This window comes from Canis lupus, chromosome 29 (genome assembly GCF_048164855.1).
Source record: "Canis lupus baileyi chromosome 29, mCanLup2.hap1, whole genome shotgun sequence".
Classification (NCBI taxonomy): Eukaryota; Metazoa; Chordata; class Mammalia; order Carnivora; family Canidae; genus Canis; species Canis lupus.
Window position 1 is genome coordinate 260,026 of NC_132866.1, and position 8,990 is coordinate 269,015.

The window sequence follows — 8,990 nt, forward strand, 5'->3', positions numbered from 1 at the left end:
GGGAGGGACTGGAAGTAGGGTGATAGGGGAGGGGAGGGGAAAGGAGGGGGGGGCGGGGAGGGGAAGGGAGGCGGGGGCGGGAGGGACGGGGTTGGAACGGGGCCGCCGGCAGCCGGATGGGCGCGCGGGGAGGGACTAGAGGGGGATGGGAGTGGGTCGCGGCTGGATACGGGAGGGGGCGGGTGGGGGCACAGGAAGGCCAGGGGCAGGGGAGGGGAGGGGCGGGGGGGCACGGAGCGGCCAGCAACCGGATGGGGGCGCGGGGCCAGGAGGCACAGGAGGGGGATGGGAGGGGGCGGGGCTGCATAGGGGACGGGAGAGGTGGGTGGGGGCACGGGAAGCCCAGGGGCAGGGGAGGGGAGGGAGGGGGCGGGGTGATGGGGGGGTGCTGGTGGGACCACCGGCCGCAGGAGTGGGGCTGGGGCGCGAGGCGGCAGGTGCAGGGCAGTAGGAGGACGGAGGAGCGCGGGGCGAGGCCAGGCCCGGGTGGCGGCCGTGCCACGTGACCTCCTGTCCTGGAGTTGCGGCCCCGTGAGTGGCGCAGGGGTGCGGGCTGCAGGACAGGGTGAAGGCCAGCGCGCTTGGCGGGGGTGTCCCGGCTGTCGGCCTGCGCGCAGGAAGGGGCCCGAGCCGCAGCCCCGCTGCTGGGCAGTCCGGGCAGCTGCCCCCGCGGACGGAGGCCACGAAGCAGGCGTGGAAAGGCGCCCAGAAGGTGGAGGGCGGGCCTCGCTCCTGCCCCAGGAGAGCAGCACCTTGGGGCCTCGTGGGGCCTCGGGCGGCCCAGGGTGGCACGGGGACAGCCTGGCCCGTCCAAAGTGGGGCTGAGGGACACCTCTCGGTGGGGACGCCCTTCTCCATGTACCATAAAGTACAAAATTCAAGAGAAGAGGTGAGGGGGAGAACTTTCTCACACACGCCCCGCCCCTGGTCCAGAAGCATTTAGCACATATCCTCCTGATTCGGGAAGGTCTGGTCTCTACTGTCTTGCAGGGATTACAGAGCTTCTGCCAAAGGCTTTCCTGGGACACCACCCAGGGTGTGTCATTCCTTGCCGGCCACGTCCAGATCTGGCCACTCTCGCCCAGCAGGAGGCTTCCGTGGACTTTCCGTGGCCGGGACAGGAGGTCTGCAGGCCTCAGGACCACCCCTAAGTCAGCCGCAGCCTGGGCAGGTGGTCCTTCCGTCTGCCCCCACCCCCACCCCGTTGCCCAGAGGACTCCCTCCTTCCCGGGGGGGCTGGGCCTCCTCCCCCACTCTTGTCTTTTCTTGGTTCCTCGCCTGTTTGGGTGAAGCCGGGCATACACACTGGGAGGTCATTTATTTAATGATATTGGAAACCGGAAAATGTCTTGGTTTCGCCCTCACACTTGATTTGTAGTTTGCCTAAGCATAGAACTCCAGGTTAGGGAGGCCCGGGGCGGGGGGGGGGGGGGGGGGGGGGGGGGGGGTGGGGGGGGGTGGCGGGGGGCTCAGCAGTTGAGCGCCTGCCTTCCCCTGGAGACCTAGGATCGAGTTCTGCGTCGAGCTCCCGGCGTGGAGCCTGCTTCTCCCTCTGCCTGTGTCTCTGCCTCTCTCTGTGTCTCTCTCTCTGTCACTCATGAGTAAATAAGTCTTTAAAAAAACAATTAGGGATCCCTGGGTGGCGCAGCGGTTTGGCGCCTGCCTTTGGCCCAGGGCGCGATCCTGGAGACCCGGGATCGAATCCCACATCGGGCTCCTGGTGCATGGAGCCTGCTTCTCCCTCTGCCTGTGTCTCTGCCTCTCTCTCTCTCTGTGTGACTATCATAAAATAAATAAAAATTTAAAAAAAAAACAATTAAAAAGAACTCTAGGTTAGAGACCTTCGGACTGTGCAGGCCTGTCTCCGGCCCAGGAGTGCCCGTAAGAAATTCACAGGCATTTGAACGTATGATCCTTTACCACAGTGGAGGCTGCTCCTCCCTACAAATATTTAGGATCCTCTGTGGAAATTTCACAATGTGCTGCGTCCTTGTGCCTGGACGTTCTCTCATTATTTTGGGAACTCAAAGCTCCCTCAGTCTGGAAACTCCTGTGCTTCAGACCTGGGAACTTCCTTCATAGGTTATTTCACTAATCATTTCTTTCCACCAATGACTCGTCCCCCCCTTCGCTGTTGCCTCTGTCTAAAATTCTTGTTTTAAGATGTCAGAGGTTGGGCAGCCGGGAGGGGGGGCTCAGTGGTTTAGCGCCGCCTTCGGCCCGGGGCGTGATCCTGGAGACCGGGGATCGGGTCCCACATCGGGCTCCCTGCATGGAGCCTGTTTCTCCCTCTGCCTGTGCTTCTGTGCCTCTCTGTGTCTCCCTGTGTCTCATGAATAAATAGATAAAATCTTAAAAGAAAAAAAAAAAAAAAAAGATGGCCGAGGTTTGAGACTGAAGCTTGTGTGTTCAACTTGTCTCCTGTTTTCCATCCTGGCCTTTCGCTCTGCCTTCTGGAGGATTTCTCCCCAGGGAGCTTGTTCCGCTGCCACTGTGCTGAATTTCCAAGAGCTCTTCGTCCACCCACGTCTCTTTTCAGAGAAGAGAAACGTTCTGTTCCTGCTTCAAGGGAGCAGTGTCTGAGGATGTGCATGCGGAAGTGTTCTCCTGCTTGGGGGGTTTGCCCCAGATGGTCTCTTCCCTGTTTCTTCTGTTTCCATCTTCCAGGAACTTTTCGTGCCGGCAGGTACTGTTTGTTTGCTCATGAGGAGGAACAGGCCAGAGGGGTATTTGGAAATACCAGGTTTGTAAGCGGGACTCATCTAATGAGAGCTTGACACTGGGGAGTTTGGGGGCGGGGGGGGGGCTGTTAACTGGGCAACCTCCCCCCTGAGATCCCCTGAGTCCTCCTGCTGGGCTGCCCAGGCTCCCCATTAAGAGTCTTCCAGTGTCCTTCCTGCAGCATACAGGTCTACTTGCCAGTATTTTTGAAACCAAAGAGTGGATAGGATGAGGGGGTGGTCAGCATTCTGGGTACCAGAGACTCACCCCCAACTGTCTCTCCTTCTGGAATCCCTCTGTGCAAAAACAGGCATCCAGCCCGCTGCCAGGATGGCCCCAGGGCCACTGCCTGGATTCTAACAGCTTCTCTCTCTCTCTCTCTCTTTTTTTTTTTAAAGATTTATTTATTTATTCATGAGAGACAGAGAGAGAGAGAGACAGAGACCCAGGCAGAGGGAGAAGCAGGCTCCAGGCAGGGAGCCCGATGTGGGACTCGATCCCAGGACCCCGGGGTCACGCCCTGAGCCAAAGGTAGACACTCAACCGCTGAGCCACCCAGGGGCCCCAATCTAACGGCTTCTTAAACATGAGAAGACCTGTTCAGATAATTGGAGGTGCTGAGGACTCATCCCAGAATAAGAGACAAATCCCAGCCGCCACGGAATTCAGAAAGTGGACATAGGAATATATGTACAGGGATCCCTGGGTGGCGCAGCGGTTTAGCGCTGTCTTTGGCCCAGGGCGCGATCCTGGAGACCCGGGATCGAATCCCACATCGGGCTCCCGGTGCATGGAGCCTGCTCCTCCCTCTGCCTGTGTCTCTGCCTCTCTCTCTCTCTCTCTCTGTGTGACTATCATAAATAAATAAAAAATTTAAAAAAAAGGAATATATGTACATATGTGACTCAATGAAACGTAGGTACGAAGGACGCAGGCACTTTAAAAGAATGCTGCTGGAAGAGTCGCTGCCGTAGGCCGGAAGCAGAGCACCCAGACCACAGGGTGACCCCTCCTGTCACCCAGCAGTTTCCGTCACATAGGCAACCAAGCAGGTCAAGGCACCCACGAGCCACTGCAGGAGCAGCCTGCTGCCCTGGGGACCGCATCGGTGGAGAGCAGCTTTTGTGCGGCCGCTTGCTGGGTGGACAGCCCTGGGCCGCCCCTGCTCTCCTTCCTCTGTACCCCATCCCTGCTCCTGGACAGGGTCGCTGACAGCTGGTACACCACCCCCCACACCCCGGCGCGCGTCACAGCTGCACAGATGGCAGTACGCTGGGAAGATGCACCCTGGGTCAGAAGGCACACCCGACTGCCGCAAGGCTGCGGGGGGGGGGGGGGGGGGGCGGGGAGGGCAGGGGGGTGACACAAAGCCCAGGAGGAAACCAGAGGTCCTGGGGACCAGAAGCAGGCTGCAGCACTGGGCCCAGGACCAGTTCACAGAGCTGACCACCTGGCCCGGGGTCTTGTCACTCAGCCTGACATCCCGGGCGATCTGATGAGTCCGATTTGTTTGGGGTGCAGTCACCCTGACCCTAGTGTCACCTGTTTGCTGTGAGGAACAGCTCTCTCTTTGGGGGAAACTCAACCCTCCCCCACTGTGGCACTTGAAGCAACACTGCTGGTTTGGGGGGCTTCCTCCTCCATCTGGATCCCCAGGGCTCAACTGAGCAGGGTCACTGGGCTGCAGTCAATGTCCCGGACGTCTGGTCTATCAGTGGGGACACTTCAGCCCACAGATTAAAGGTTCTCTGAGGTCCCAAACTTGGTAAAGTGGCCACTGGTCTCTGGGTCTCTCACAGGCAGACCCATGGTGAGGCCCCTGGTGACCCCTGATATCAAGCTGGTGGCAGAGCCTGAGCCACCCAAAGTGGCCATTTCTCTTCCTACTCAATACTGCTCGCCAAATAGCCCAACAGGATCATAGCAAGCCGGCAACGTATTCGATGACCAGAGAATGGAGAAGAAGAGATCATGCTCCAGAGGCACCTTCTTTCGGGGTTATATGGGGTTAGGGTAAAAAAAAGGCTGGTAAGCAAGCTGACTGGGAGGTTTTTTAGGGAAGTGGGGGAGGTTCTGCTGGAATCAGACTGCCACCTCTTTTTTCCCTTAACTGGGCACAGTTGGATCTGTCAGGGCACCAGTGGGTGTTTTTTGTTATTATAATTATATGGTAATGATCGCGAGGCCATCTAGAGGGTTAGCATGCTGTCTGGTATCCCATGAGTTGGGACAGCCTGGAAGATTTCCAGTTCTGCCTTTCTCCTCCTGGTCCATCATCTTCTCTCCACCAGCCAGCCTTTTCCTGGTGCAAAAGATAAAATGGAATGGAGTCACGTATGTCAAGGAGTTTTCAAATGGAGCCGGGAGGCCATTAAGGAGACGGGCCTGGCCTATTCACACCCTCACTGGACGAAACCATGAACTTTGAACTGGTCCAAACCAGGACTGCCTGAACTTAGTGAGAGTGACAGCCCTCGCGGTCACTTGTAGTGAGCGGACAATAGTTTCCTATCGGCAACACCAGTCAAAATTCTTAGTAAACACTGCATACAAGCATTCCCTTTGGTCTTTAAAACAACAACAACAACAACAACAACAACAAAAACTTGACTTTTGTTGCAACCCAAATCTCTGCTCCCTAAATTGCAGTTCTGAGACCCCAGATAATGCTTTTGTTTTATTTCAACTCTACCTGTTTCATCGGTCGACACTGGTAGGATCAGGATCATAAGAGGTTGCAGAGATAGGACACCTGGGAGGCTTAGCAGTTGAGCGCCTGCCTTCGGCTTGGGTTGTGATCCTAGAGACCCAGGATCGAGTCCCACCTCGGGGCTCTCTGCAGGGAGCCTGCTTCTCCCTCTGCTTGGGTCTCTGCCTCTCTATCTCTCTCTTTGTGTCTCTCATGAATAAATAAAATCTTTAAAAAAAAAAAAAAAAAAAACAACCAGGGAGTCTGACACCTGGGGGAGGGAGCACCTTAGCACCCCAGGGTGTAGGAGAGGACATTTCATACTGCTTGTGTCCCTTCACTGTGACACCACTGCCTAAATCAAACCATAGCTGCAACCAACACTGGCCTGTAGCTGGGTCTATCATCGCTGTCCCACATTCTTGGAAACAAAACTGGCACGGCCACGACCAGCACTGGACTCCTCTGTGGTGTCTGAGGCCACCGGCAGCGGCTCCAACACAGGCAGGACATGCCTGGTTTTGATGATGCTCTCCGGTGATACCGGAGGGTCGCCCAAGGCCATCAAGGCTGCAACTACTCAGTGTCATTGCCCATGTAGCTTAAGGAAACCAGGTTTTCTGGGTTTTGTAAACAGCTTTACTGATTACATCTCACATGCCGTACATTTCACCGACTTAAAGTGCACAGGTTCCTGGTTTACAGTATGTTGTGAAACCATCAGCACAACCCAGGCTAGAATATTTCATCACTCCGAAAAGTGACCTCTCGCTCTTTAGCAGTACCCCCACGCCCCCTCTGCCGCCCCTGGCAATTTTCTGTGTCTGTGGATTTGTCCATATTTACAGAAGTGGGCTCAACAGTAGAATGCGGCCTTCAGTGCGGCTTCTCGCGCTCAGCATAGTTTCATGGTTCACCCGTGTAGCATGAATCAGCACACCTCATTTCTTTTTATTGCCAAATAACATTGTGTATTTGAATCCATTATAGCGCATCCATCGTACAGACACCCCACATTTTGCTCATCCATTCACGCTGATAGACATCTGGGCTTTTCCCACTGTTTTGACTATGGTGAAGGATGATGCTATGAACACTCATGAACAAGTTTTCGTGTAGAGCCGTGTTTTCATTTCCCTTGGGTACATACCTAGGGATGGCATTGCTGGGTCACGTGGTCACGCTGTTTAACCTTTCGAAGAACTGCCAGATCATCTTCCAAAGTGACTGCATCATTTTACATTCCTACCAGCGATAAATAAGTCTTCCCATTTCTCCACATTCTCGCCAATACTTACTGCCTTTTTGGTTATAGCCACTCTACTATGTACCAAGCGGTATCTCATTGTGGTTTTGATTTGCATTTCCCTAGTGACTGATGATATTGAGCACCTTTGTGTGTGTGCGTTGGCCACTTGTGTATATTTTTTTTTTTAAGATTTTATTTATTCATGAGAGACACAGAGAGAGGTGGAGACACAGGCAGAGGGAGAAGCAGGCTCCATGCAGGGAGCCCGATGTGGGACTTGATCCCAGGACCCCAGGATCACGCTCCGGGCTGAAGGTGGCGCTAAACCACTGTGCCACCAAGGCTGCCCCATTTGTGTATCTTTTTTTTTTTAAGTTTTTTTTTTTAAGATTTTATTTATTTACTCATTAGAGAAAGAGAGAGAGAGAGAGAGAGGCAGAGGCAGAAGCAGGCTCCATGCAGGGAGCCCGATCCCCGGTCTCCAGGGTCATGCCCTGGGCCAAAGGCAGATGCTTAACCCCTGAGCCACCCGGGCTGCCCCCCATTTGTGTAACTTTACTGGAGAAATTTCTGTTCAGTCCTTTGCCCATTTTTTTAAGTTGTTTTTTTTTTTTTTTAATCTCTATACCCAACATGGGGCTCAAGCTCAGTACCCCGAGATCAAGAGCAGCATGTCCTTCCAAGTGAGCCAGCCAGGCTCCCCTCTTTTGCCCACTTCTTAATGGTTTGTCTTTTTTTTACAGGGTTATAAAGTGTCTTTATATATTCTAGATAGAACACCCTTACCAGATACGATTTGTAAAACTTTCCTTCCATTCTGTGGGTTGTCTTTTCACCTTCTTCATGCTATCCTTTGAAACACAAAAGTTCTTAATTTTGCCGAAGCCCAATTTACCTAAATACAGATATATAGATATGACAATTAAGAAAGGGAAACTTGGGATCCCTGGGTGGCGCAGCGGTTTGGCGCCTGCCTTTGGCCCAGGGCGCGATCCTGGAGACCCGGGATCGAATCCCACGTCGGGCTCCCGGTGCATGGAGCCTGCTTCTCCCTCTGCCTGTGTCTCTGCCTCTCTCTCTCTCTGTGACTGTCATAAATAAATAAAAATTAAAAAAAAAAAAAAAAAAGGGAAGGGAAACCTGACCAAAATGGAGTTGGGAGGTCAAAAGGGGAGCGCCAGCACTCCCTGCTGATTACAGATCTGTGAATGACAGACCCCAAGGGAAGAATCCTCAACAGGAGCCAACTGCAGGCCCCAACAGGAAAGGTGAACATTGCCAGGTCCACACGACGCAGACCCCCCTGCAACCCAGCTTGACCTCCTGCTGGTGTCCAGTGGAGGTCAGAGCAACCCCTCCCAAGCCCGGCTGCTCCGCTGCACTGGCCACGGTTCTCCTAGAGCTTGCATGTCCTTAATTGCAATTCTCCGCTTTTCCTGAAAAAAACTACTTTTGCTGGTAAAATAAGCCAATTTTATTTTGAAGGTCAATGCAAATACATTTCTCTGCCGCGGTCCCTCAGTGGAGGACGCCGCCGCCCGGACCCCAGCCCCCAGCCCTCACCCACACCCTTTAGCACAGGCCAGGGGTGTTTCTCGTTGCAGGAGAATGTCTTCCTTCGACCCTCAACCTGGAGACACACGTTGCTGAGTATTCGATTCTGGCTTGAATTTTATTATTTAAAAGCGTGGGATTTACTTTTCATTAGTAGAGGGGCGGTCTCCCGCGTGCACCGGCTGCACGAGCTGGACGGGGGCCTGGGGACACGGTCTCCACGCTTCAGTGTCATCGCCAAGACTAAACCGTCGTTAAAATTGATCTTCCCTATTTTTTTTTTTTAATTGATCTTCCTTTAATTAAACTGCCCACGGCCTGGATCACGGGCGTCCGCGGCCACTGCACGGCCAGGCCCACAGGCGCAGGGCGCAGGGGAGGGGCGACCTGGGTCACCAGCCCCGGATTCCTCCGCACACCTCCGCGGCGGGGAGCGCGTCCCGGGGCGTCGCGGGCTCCGCGTTCCCGAGCAGCGCCCCGACGTCCGGCTCCCCGCCCCGCCTCCTGCCCGCAGGGCCGCCCGGGAAGTGGGGGAACGAGCCCGGGGCTTGGGGGCAGGGACCCGAGGTCAGGGGGAGGCGCCGGCAGGCCCGCGGGTCGCAGCGGGAGCCAGAGGCCCCGCCCCGCTCCGGCCCCGGCCCCGCCCCTTCCGCTCCCGGGCCTCGGCCCCGCCCCCACGTCGCCACGCCCCCCTCCACCGCCCCCTGGTCTCGCGATGCCTGCGCCTTCTCGCGACGCCAGCCGGGAGGCGGGCCGGGCCCTGACTGGCGCTGCCGG